Consider the following 12,934-nt stretch of genomic DNA (forward strand, 5'->3'; position numbering starts at 1 on the left):
TCTGACTAAGGTCTGAATAATTTAACCCTTTAGCAGAAACACTCTTGAATGTGTACGGTAGCTTTCATTTCAGGTCTTGCAAGGGTAAATCAGTGATAGAGTTATAGGTTTTCCTCTCTGTCGCTCCACAGAGAACAAGCTGCTACAGGCTCTCTGCTGTGGAGGTTTGGAGCTTTAGCTCATGCTGACCCTTATGTTTTTGGCTGTTGAGGTCTCTGCTTCAGTCCCACTGTGTTCCCTAAAATAAGTAGGGCTCATTAGTCCCATTTTTACAGATAGGATAGCTTGAGTGACAGAGAGAGGCTAATGCTCAGGTCCTCAAAGGGACTTTGGTGCTACAAAGCCCAGAGTTCCAGCATCAATTTATATTTTTTAAACATCCTGTAATAAACTCTACAGCCTTGAGTTAGGTGCCTAAAATCCGCGTCTAGAGTTAGATGTCTCAGAATGGGATCCGTATAAGCCAGCACAAGAAGAAATGCTGAAGTCAAAGATGTACTTTGAATCACATCCCGCACCATGCCTCAAATCTCTTTTTGTGCCCTACTCTTCCAGCTCACAATTCTCAGCACAGATCCCTTGCTTGAAGGTAGTTGCTTAAAGCCTGTCTTTCAAACACCAAGCAGAGCGGGACTTGGGGGCATGAATGCCATCAGGCTGCAGACAGAATCAAACCCAGGTCTCCACACACCAGGGGCTCAAATCACTGAACCCTTAAATAAATGGAAGCAAAGAGGGAGGAGGGGGAAAGTGGAAGTGTCAGCAAGGCAGGCAGAATTAGGCAACAAGGGCAAGACTGCAATTGTGGATTTAGGCAGCTATAGTAGAAGATAGGAGGAATTTAGGAGCTATATTCCTTTAGTGTTTCTAGCCTTCAGTGATTTGCCCAAGGTTTGATAGTATTTATATGACAGAACTAAAAATAAATAAATAAAATTCTTATTTCTTCTTTTAATCACACTGTCTACTGTCCACACCACATTTCTATATGATACAGGCCCAATATACTTCTTCTTTGATCGAATTACATCAGTTCAAATGACATCAGAGTATTTTTTGAGATGTTTTATATTAACTCAGTCATATATAAGCATATATATGCAAAGCCTGTACACACATCACTTTAATCTACTGTGTCAGCACTGGCCACTGATTCCTTGCTCAAAATCAGTCAAGTATCACTTCTACAGTTTGCTTGAAATCCACATGTTAACTATATTTCTTTACTTTTGACAATCCTGCCCTCACATACACTGGCTCTGTGGGCTGCCTTGCATTAACTTTAAGTGGGTAATTTTTTTATCAGTAAATGTGTTTTCCCTCTAGTCTCCCTATCCACTAATCTCAGATTACAAACTGTTCATCTCTCTTTTTGCATCTCATTGGGACAGACCTTCTAATGTTTTCTCCGTCTGCCACAGCATGATGCTTAGAAATTATCATGAAGACAATTTCAAAGCATTAAGAACTTAAACAAGTGGAAGATTTATCAGATACCAGAACTGGTGGTTGTGGGAGCTAAAACATCCCTCAAATTCCACTACACTTACCTTTGCTTCAGTGTAGGAAACTCATGCTTTTTAGCTGGAACAAAACAAAGCAAAAATTCACAAGAGGAAACCTTGTAAAATATTCAGTCTACATACAGGCTGGTAGAATTCATTTTGCTGTAATATTTATAAATTACCATAGGAAGCAGAAGATTTAATTGATGGCTTTGTTTTCTGTCTTTTGTATGAGACATTTGTGTTCAGTCCAGGTCACTGTCCCCATCTTCAGATACTTCTGTGATTGCTGTAGCTCTTGCTACATCTTACATACATGGGAAGTTTAGGTTAGATATTAGGAAGAACTTTTTCACTAGGAGGATAGTAAAACACTGGAACAGGTTACCAGAGTGGTGGTGGAATCTCCATCCTTGGAGGTTTTTAAGACCTTAGCTGGACAAAGCTTTGGCTGGGATGACCTAGCTGGGGATGGTCCTGCTTTGAGCAAGAGATTGGACTAGATGACCTCCTGAAGTCCCTTCCAGTGCTAATTTTCTATAATTCAATAACCACAATCTGAATTAAGGAAAATAAATCCCTTTACTGATACTTTTTTAATTACTGTTTAATATTGTGCTTGTAAAAGATGGTAGAGGAGAGTTTCTTTGTCCCAAAGAACGGACATGGTCATGGAGAAGAACAGGTAATGTTTCCATGGACTACTCCCAACCAATATGCCCTCACCCTTACCTACCGTAATCTACACTGTATATGCTTTTCCACATCTATTCAATCTATGGCCTCTGTTGACTGCCAGTTATTTTGGTGTTTTAATGATATGATTGCCAAGCCCCCAAAATCTAACCTAAATTCCACATTTCTAACGATCTCCATTATAAATCCTCTGTGATCTAATCTCTGTTTTATGGGTTATGTTGTAGCTATCAACCAAGTGATACAGAAGCAGAGCAGACTGTTGGAAAGATACAATAGTATCACATCACAATGTGATGTCATAGCATATTAAAACAGTATATTACAGGCAAAATAGGCAAAGGCGAAGAAGATTCTTTCTTTTGGCCTGTCTTTGGAGATTATTGGCTGTTTTCTACACCAGACTTGACTTGTTTTTTAAGGATTAGATTTTCAACGCAGCCTAATTCATATTGGAAGTCAGTGGGAGTTGGAAACCTTGAAAATCCCAGTCTAATTTTTAAATGTCAAATTTTAACTTCTCTAATAACTTTCAGTAATAAAGGACGAGGGAATCACAGAAAAATAGGGCTGGAAGTACCTCAGGAAGTAATCTAGTTCAGTGGTTCTCAACCTTTTTTGTACCAGGACCCATTTGTAAACATCAGAGGCCAGTCTTGACCCAGTACCCCTCACTCCTGACCTGCTGCCCCCTGCCCTTAGGCCCCAGCCCTCCAGTATGTGGAGCAGAGGGTAGGTATGTAGGGCAGAAGGGGTATCTTTGGTGCATGGGGAGCTGCAACAGTCCCTTGCAGGCTGGAACTCTGCTAGCCTGCAAGGGAAAAGCCATCTTGTAAGAGCCTGGTTAAATAGAGAGCTGACAAGAAGTTCAACATTTACTTGTAGATCGCCTCATTTTGGAGGATGCGAATGCCATTCTAGAGTGCACTGCAACATTTTTGTAGGAAGAACACAGCCAAAAATACAAGTTTAAATACAGGTTTATTCCCACAGCTTTACCACAATGGGCAGAAGAGCTCTACATTGGCATTAAATGAAAAAACTAATGAAACATAATGAAACATATCCAAACATGATTAAGAAAGGTGTTTCTAGTTCCTCAACAACAAACTTCAAAAAGCCTCTTTAGCCTCACCATTAGGACCTTGTTTTCTTTGGAGAAGCTTTACCCACTGTGGGCAGGGGACCCCAGTTGCCACATATACCCAGACTGCTTCCTGGGCTTACTTTCCATGATACAGATTCAGTCTCTACTCTTCCTATATCTCAGTCCCACTGTCCATATAATTAATAAAGACATTAGTGTCCAGGAGAGGTCCCTGGGGAACCTCACTTGATACCTCCTCCCAATTAGACATCCAACCATTGAACATGGTGATCCAACCAATCATGTGTCCTTAGTTTACTAATGAGAATGGCATGGCAGTGTCAAAAGCCTTGCTAAAGTTGAAGGTATACCACATTTAGTGTTGTCCCCCGCATCTATGAAGTCCATCACCTTGTCATAAAATGAAATCAGTTTGGTCAACAGTGACTTGCTCTTTACAACTCCATGATTGCAGTTGCCAATCAACTTACTATTCAATGGCGAGGATATCTGAGAACTCATGATACTCGGGAGAGGTTCCTGAAGATTGGAAGAGGGACAATATGGTGCCTATCTTCAAGAAAAGAAGGTAGAAAGATCCAGGGAACTACAGGCCAATCAATGTGATTGCAATACCTGGAAAGTTGACTGCCACAAAACAGCAGTACCAATTAATACTACCTTTTGTCACGGGCACAAATTCGGGGCACTTGTGGTGCAACCAAGGGCAGATATCTGTTTGCTTTCACTTTGTGCTGACCTGTGTCTGCAGCATAAGTAACCTCCTCTTTCCCTATTCCAGGTTGATTATCTATTCCCTTATCCTTGCTGCCAGCTATCCTCATCTGATGGATGAATTATTTTTGAAGACTGAAAAAAAAAGTCACAAAGTACTTCCGCCTTCCTCACCTCATTCATTATTAGATTGCCCTTCTCAATTGATGATTAAAAGAAAACTGTTCATTTTACACAGAAAAAGTGAAACAACCTAAACACATAGAGCTCATTCTCCCCAGTCACTTACACCAAACTGGCCCCGACCAATGTGGCGGGAGGGAGGAGGCAAAGAATCTTTTAATGACATTCCATTTTGCAGGAACCATCCGAACTCACTTTCCATCTTTGACCGGATCCTGCCACCACTGCAAACTCAACACTTTCCATGGTCACTCTTTCATACCTGCAATCCTGTTCATGTACATGTACATGGCCATCACCTGATTGTGAAACTTAATGTCCTTTGTGTGAGGCTTCTACACCAGGGGTGGGCAAAATATGGACTGTGGGCTGGGTCTGGCCCACCAGGCCATTCTATCCAGCCCATGGGGCCCCTAAAAATTTAGAAAATGTATATTTATCTGCTCCTAGCTGCCTGTCAAAGATGACAGGAACCAGGGGCAGTAGGACCCAGGGGAAGCCGGCATGAGCCAGTAACAAGGCCAGCCTGGCCCCACCCTCCAGTCCCCTCCCACTCCCGCCTCCACCCCCCACAACTGGAAGTCTCTGCCTGCCACAGTTTTTGGATTGCTCCAGCACCACATGGCTGCATCTCCAGACTGCGGGAGCACAGGGCCCGCACTGGTACCCCAGGGCCAGGAGTGGGAGGTTGGGTGTGGTGTAAGTGTTCATCCATGCAATGATGAAGGGGGAAAGAGAGACAGAGAGCAAAGGGAGGGAGAGTCTGTGTGTGTGTGTGCACACATGTGTGTGCATGAGAGAGACTCTGTGTGTGTGAGGGATTCTGTGCATGTGTGTGTTTATAGGGCAACTCCCACATGCACACCCCACCATACACATGCACCCACACCCCCCTCACACTGCCATACATGCGCCAGGGGCTCTGGATCAGGGCTGGCCCTCCAAAATATTTGCCCGCCCCCTCACACATTCCAGCTACCCTCCCCCCACACACAGTCTCCCACAAACCCCATACCCACCCACACACCACATATCCACACACATACCCACATGCTCCCTCACCCCACACTCACACCCCCATACCCATACCCTCCCCCACATCCCACACCCCACATACCCACACACTAACAGCTCCCCACAAACCTATACCCACCCACCCACAGCCCCCAACAACATACAAGAGTAAGACTTCATTTTAAGCTATTGTGGGATCATCTATGTACACTACACAAACACATATAAATCAGGACAAAAATATTTTTTGAACTCAAATTAATGTATGTTGTAGATGTTTGATTTTTAGAATATAATTTGGTATTTTTCTGGTTCTGAGATGGCAAAACTCCTTGCTGAAAGGAGTATTTCTGGGGGGGGAGGGGAGAAAGAGCAAGGGGAGGGACTTCTGGTGACAAAGGTTGGAGGTTAGGGGGTGGGACTTCCAGTCACAAGATGGTGACCAAGAGGCGGGGCACCTGTCAAGGGACGGGGCTACCAATGCATCCTTCGACAGCTTGCCAAAACTCAGTAAGTGATCCTCTGCCCGAAATAATTGCCTGCCCCTGTTCTACATGGACTGGAAAACTTGGCACTCAAGTCGAAGAAAAACTTCCCAAGCAGGAAGGATTCACAAGAAGGAATCTGAGGAATTGAAACTCTGCTTTCGGTAGAGAATTAAGGATAGCTTCCCAACTGTTGGGTTGGTATGCTGAAGCAAGCCTACTGGCAGCACTATCCAAGGAGGGCAATGATCAGAGAGTCTTAAAGTTCCCTTCTGCAAACTTAGATATCTTCACTTACTGTAAGAAGATTTAAGGAGGGTGGCAGATGGAATATGTTTCTCCCTGTAGAAACTTCAGAGAAACTGTCCATAAAAATGTTTAATTACTGTTTCATTTCTCTCCTCCAGTGAAATACATACTGAAACATGGAGGATCAAACGTGCTTTGAGGCTGCTCAAATGGAATAACAAACTTTCTAATTTTAGTTTTTTGGAGAAATTTCCCTTCCTTCCCCATGACCTTCTCTTATTCTGTCTGGAGTTTGGTATATTTTATTATATGGGGAACTCAGTTGGGAGTCTGTACTTTCCAGACTCATCCTACCTACTATATGCTTCCTTTCATAGGATGAAACTTCTTTAAGCAAATGTAGCCCAGCAATTGCCCTGTAAGCTTTAATAGATTTGCTTAACCTCTAGTGATTTAATGGTGCAATTACTTTAAGAAAAGTGGTATTGCCTAATTTTCTTACTAAACTGTCCCTTCTGTATACTAAAGAGCAGGAATGATATGTGTAGGAAGTGGGGTGTACTTATTAAAATCCAGGCCCTGGTATTCTCAGCATATTTTACTGCTTCCACAATCTTATTTGGCCAACCTATGTCTCATGCTGCTGTCAGAAACAATTTCTATCCAAGAATTCTATCTGACTTCTGCCAAATTAATGCTTTGGGCTCCCCCTGCTGCTCACGCAGTATCAATTAACCCAGAAACCTGGTTCCCCAAACTGAGCGGACAGCAAACATTGACACTGGTGATCTAGGATGTTTCAAGCATGATAAGAAGCTTTGTAATATGCTGTTGTTAAACACAAACAGCTGTGTTGATTTCATATCCATTCAGAACAGGAGAGGTAGAGGAACACTCCAATTCTGACAAACAGAAAAAGACACAATGTACAGGGCTTTGATGTTGGGTTTCCACTCTTGCTTTCACGCATTTGCTCAGTCTTGTATTGCTCGTTTATGAGCAGTAGATCTGACTTTCCTTTCACTTACACTGGGATAAATATTCATCTTTACTGAACAACCACTGCCCCACCACTGTGAATGAAAGGTGAATCAGGAAAAAGTAGTAAAATTGAATTAAAGAAATAAAATTATTAATAACAAGGCATTGTTGCTAACTAAGCTGATAATTCAGAACTGTTCATGCAGCTAAATTAATTCCCAAGCTTGCAGATACATTTATCAATATTTTTTTTCTTCTCCAGGCATTACAGAAATACCTAATGTCTCAACATAATCATTTTAGTCTGTGTAAAGCTACCTAAAAATGTCACCATGTGCTGTCAGTACTGAAAGGCTTAATTGTTCCTGCAATGGCCGTCTTCTCAAACTTTACACTTCCAGAAGGCTAGTTTTCCTCTTGACTCTGGGCAAATTCACCCCTTGCATAACTCCATTAACTTAAGTGGAGTTATGACAAAGATGAATATGGCCCTATTTTTGGCACTGCAGTCATTTTACATATTCAAATCAACCTTTTGTCATGGATCACATTATTAAAAATACTGGTACTAAAAGCCTGCTCTTCCAAGTTATATTTTTGCAACAGTCCCACTGAAGTCCAGACTCATGTGAGTAAGAATTACTTGCATGAGTGAGGGCTACAGATCAGGCTCCAGTGTTTTTCCATGAGCTTGAGGGAGGAAACATGGTTTGGCAGTTCAAGAAGCCTGATCTGGCATCACCCTTCCTGGCACCATGGCGCTCGTGTATAGGAGTTTTGATGCAAACCTATGGCAAATGAGAAAACTTGATCATGGAAAACTTGTCTGCATCACAGAAGTGTTTCCTGCAATCACCTTTTAAGCTCCTTATATATTTATAACTTGTGCTAGGCCCAATTCCCAGGTGCCTTTCCTCTTTGTGCTATCATTTAGCATTTGTGCCAAGTGAGTGTAAAACACAACTAAATCAAGGTGGTAGTCTTTTATATCCAGGTTGCACAGATGCCAGTGCCTACAAAATGCAGAAAGCATTAAAAAAGCAGGCTCATTCTGTCAACACACAAAATTTCTTAAGAATAGTGTACTAGCATTGGCACCACACTTAAATCCATATGTGCTTTGAGATAATTGCTTTTTCTCAAGCAGGCATTGGAAGGCTCATTTAATGTGAAGTGGTTTGTGATCTCCAATTTCATAAGAGTGAGAAGTATTATTTTTGAGTATGGGTACACTGCAGTCACAGACGTGAGTTCTATATAGTATAGAGATACCTGTTTGCTTTAAACTAGCCACCAGGGGTGCGTCCACACATGTAAGCATGTGTGCTTGCAGCAGCTCAATAGAATCGGTACAAATTTGAGTCGGGGCTTTTTGCCTCAGCGCGTGCGCTCAGACATGCACTTTGGTGTGAAGAAAATTGTGCCACTTGAGGCAAAATAACCCTGCCTGGTTCCTCCCGGATCTGTAGCCAGGGGGAGCTAGAGCCTGGGGCCAGCACCTGTGCTGTCCCCAACAGTATAAAAAGCTGCCCTGTCCTGGCCCCATCCATAAAAGAAGCTGCCCTGGCAAGCAGCTCAGGGCTACTCGCTCTCTGGAGCTTCTGGGGCCCAGCCAATTGATACCTGGGGACACTACCCCTTGTGCCAGCTGGACTGCTGCAGCAGCATCCCAAATCCATTTTTTTAAATATCCCAAAATCCATGTTCTTCCACATTTAAAACAAAAAACCACTCTACACACACACACATCTAGAGAGAGAGAGAGAGAGAGAGAGAGAAGTTGGGTAATGCTTTATTGGTATATTTACAATGTTAAAGCAATTTGGAAGCCTACCAGTGTCTCTATCATCATGAAAAAATAAATTCTAAATACCTATATGTGTTGATGTGTGTTTTTGGTTTTCTTCATACATGATGGGTGTGTGATGGGGGGATGTGGTGTTTGTAGAAAGGGGTGATAAGGGGTGTGGGGAAAGGCGGATGGGTGGATGTGGAGGGATGTGGGTTGGTCTGTGGGTAGGAGTGGGGCAATTTCTGGGGGCACTGTGGGTGTGGGGGACCTTGTATGGGGGTTGCTCAGGAGGGGTGGGTCCCCTGGCCCCACAGGGTGCAGGCCCCCCAGCACATGGAATGTCCCCCCCACCCAGGGTTCCAGCTCCCCCCTGGAGGGCCACAACCCCTATTCCCCACAGGGTCCCAGCCCCCCTGCCCAGGGTCCCAGCCCCCCTGGAGGCCCCCCACCCAGGGTCCCAGCTCCCCCCTGGAGAGCCACAACCCCTATCCCCCACAGGGTCCCAGCCCCCCTGCCCAGGACCAACAACTAACCTTTAACAGCAGCAGCGGGGCGACCATGTGCTAAGTCCAGCCTAGTTCTTCCAGCCCTGGGGCTGCTCTTGCCACCCAGCCAGGCTGGTCTTGTGGCAGCAGGACACAATGCGGCATGCGGGGACCACGTGCCAGGCCCAGCAGGGTCCTGGGTCCCCTCTGCAGCCCAGCCGGGCTGGGCCCAGATCCCTGAGGCTCTCTAGTTCAGGTTTGCACCAGAGCAGGTCGCACGGCTCCAGGAGGCACACACAGGAGCCGCACCTCCCAGAGCCCTGTGATCTGCTCCGGTGCAAGGCCAGAATAGCGAGCCACATGGGGCTTGGCCAGGTCCTAACCCCATCCCACACCCCTTAGGCACAGGGAACAGAGGCGGGAGCTGGCCCTGGGGCCCAGCCCATGCTGACAGGAGCCGGCATGGCATGTGGTTCCAGCGTGCCACACCAGGTCCTGCCATGGCCGGGCCCTTCCTATAGCTGCAGGACCTGCCCCGGTGCGTAGGGATCGCATGGAGTTGAGCCGGGTCCTGCTGACCCTGCAGCTTCTCATGCCACCTGGCAACAGGGCAGCACAAGCAGCCCCAAGGCCGGAAGGACCTGGCTCGGCTCTGCGTGGTCCCCGCACACCGGGCTGGGCTGGGGAACAAGAGCTGCCTGGGGCTGGCAGGACACAGCTAGGCTCCACACGGTCCCTGCGCACCGGGCTGGGCCGAGGAGCACGCATGGCTCATGTGTCCCCGGGCAGCTCATGCTCCCCGGCCCAGCCTGGCGCGTGGGGACCATGCAGAGCTGAGCTGCGTCCTGCCGGCCCCAGGCGGCTCGTGTTTCCCGGCCCGGCCTGGCGCACAGGGACTGCGCGGAGCCAAGCCGGGTCCTGCTGGCCTTGGGGCTGCTCATGCCACCCAGCTGCCAGGCGGTATGAGCAATCCCAGGGCCAGCAGGACCTGGCTCAGCTCTGCGCGGTCCCTGCACGCTGGGCCAGGTCTTGCAGCTATAGGAAGGGCCAGGATGCGGCAGGACCCAGCGTGGCATGCAGGAACTGCATGCCGCTCCAGCTCCTGTCAGCATGGGCCGGGCCCCAGGGCCGGCTCCCGCCTCTGCCCCCTGTGCCTGTGGGGTGGGGATGAGGACCTGGCCCAGCCCCATGTGGCTCACTAGTCCAGCTTTGCACCGGAGTGGGTCACAGAGCTCTGAGAGGCACAGGTCCTGTGCACGCCTCCTGGAGCCATGCGACCCGCTCTGGTGCAAAGCCAGACTAGCGAGCTTCAGGGATCTGGGCCAGGTCCTCACCCCACCACAGCCCCAGGGACATCCCCCCACCCCCACCACTCTCCAAACTCCTCCCACATCCCCCTGATACCCCTCACCCCCCCCGACACCCATGAACCCCCCCGCCAACTTACCTTGGACAGCTCTGGGGGCAGCAGGAACACCATAGAGACGCTCTGGGCAAAACCAGAGCATCTTTTGGAGGACTGGCTCCGGGCACAGTCTTGAACTGTGCCTTGCTCCGTTCTATCTATGGATACCCATTTTTTCGTTCCCGCATGTGCCTGTTGCCCCGCGTCAAAGGGTCTTGAGGCGGGGCAAGAGACACATGCACACTTGTCTGGACAGGCCCCAGAGGTACAGCTAGCAGTCTACAAAGCTCAGCAATGGTTAATTTAGCCCGCTTCTCAGTTTTAGAGACTGCAACCTAGTCATGTCCACAGTACCTCCATATTGATAACAATATCTGGAATAAATATTTGAATACTCTGTTTTCAAATGGTTCTTGCAAATCGCTGTATCCCCAAAGAAATGTGTGTCTGGGTATTCTTATCATGTGCACAGATGTGCCCTCAGTTCCCTCTATGCTAGTTTCTGTTATTTGATGCCTGACATGACTTTGCCCATGGCTTTCTCTATTTGAGAAATCTCAGAAAACATCTGTGCCTAGACTCACACTAATAAATATATCACAGAAGGAAAATGACAATAAGCCAAATAGCATCAGCAACCCTTAACCCAACGATTCTCGAAGTTTGTGCTATGGCACACTAGTGTGCTATGAGGTCTCCCTCTGTGAGGAGATAAATGCTCTCTTCTCCCATTTGGGACTCTATACTTGCCCCAGGGACACCTGCAGCTGCTCCTCTGGGGACTACTGCCACCATCCTACCTTCCCCCTGTGCTGTCCCTCCACCCACATGCCCAGCACCATGAGGACATGAATATGGAGCAGCACTTTGCATCCCAGCTCATCACCCCCACTCCTCCAACACTCCCAGGGCCGGCAAGAAGGCCACCGGGATGATCATCATTGTGTGAGATCCTGCAACAACAACCTCAGCAACATGGACTGCCCTTTGCACTATGAGATACAGAGGACAGACCAAAGGTCAGGAGGGAGAAACAAAAGAAAGAGCAGGGCACATCAGGAAAGGTCCTGGGCTCACTACTCTTGAGTAGCATCAGCTACATCAGTGCTTCTCCACTTTTTTTTTAAGTTCTCAAGGTCCCCCTCCATACCTTTTATGAATTTACATCTCAGTGATTTTCAGCTGGGGCACTGTGAAATGCAGAAAAGTTATGGAGGAAAGAAAGATGTATTTGGTGCCATTTTTTAACAGTACATCTCAGCACTGCTATGATTTCCTCTGGCAGGGAAATTAAATATGTTAAGTGTTTTCGAAAACATACAAATGCATAAGCACACCCCCCCCTTTTCAGGTGTAAGACTGAAGTGTACTGCCCATTTTAAACTAGAAAAAAGTGTGCCCCAGGTATCAAAAGTCTGGAAAACACTGCCCTAACCTTAAGAACGTATCAGGATAACTTCACATTGGATACAACATTGCTGAGAAACTTAGCCATCATCTTTCCTGTCCCCACAAGTTCAGCAAAAGCAAGTATCCCTTTTGTTGTTCTTCCCATCTCTCTCTTGAGAAGTCTTCAATGAGAACCTTATTTTTTTAGGCTGTCAGTCCCACATGCCAATCTATTTCCCTACTAAGTTCTTCTCTAATTTTGCCTTCCTCTACATATGTGCATCAAATTCAGCTACTTTGTTAGGTAAACAAGTGGTCAGAGCTCAGTTTAAGGGAACATTTAGAGAATAGGTCAGGAAAAGAAGTCTCGATCCTGGCAATGAGAGGTGGCAGTATATTTTGACTGGCTCCATACAAGTATGTCAACCAGTCCTAACAGACTGAAATCCTCCCATATTAAGGTACCCCATGAATTTAATTAACCCTATTGAATTGAGCAAAATACACCACCTCAGTGTTAACCTGCTTCCTGTGAAGGCATCACTGACACCATCCAAATTAAAAATATGAGAAGTCAGACTCTCAGTTGCCATAAATCAATATACTGTAGTTCCACTGATGCCAACTTGAAAACATGGGCTTAAAATATAATAATTTATCACAATCCCACTAAATTTCTTTGGACTGATTTTCTGTTTACTTTGCCGCTGAGTACCAAAGAATATACATCTCTTGTCCATTCGGCCTACTCCTCCCTAGTTCATTCTGGATCCATTACAAATCCCTCTTGTTATGCCTGCCAACTGGCAGAAAGACACTAGAAGGAATTAGCAAAGTCCCCCATATCCAGACCTTGCTAAGTGTACATCCTGCACAAGACAGAGCAATGACTCAAACCCTGGACCCAAACAGCAAGAAGCAATTCTTC

The sequence above is a fragment of the Alligator mississippiensis genome, chromosome 2 (assembly GCF_030867095.1).
Source record: "Alligator mississippiensis isolate rAllMis1 chromosome 2, rAllMis1, whole genome shotgun sequence".
Taxonomy (NCBI): domain Eukaryota; kingdom Metazoa; phylum Chordata; order Crocodylia; family Alligatoridae; genus Alligator; species Alligator mississippiensis.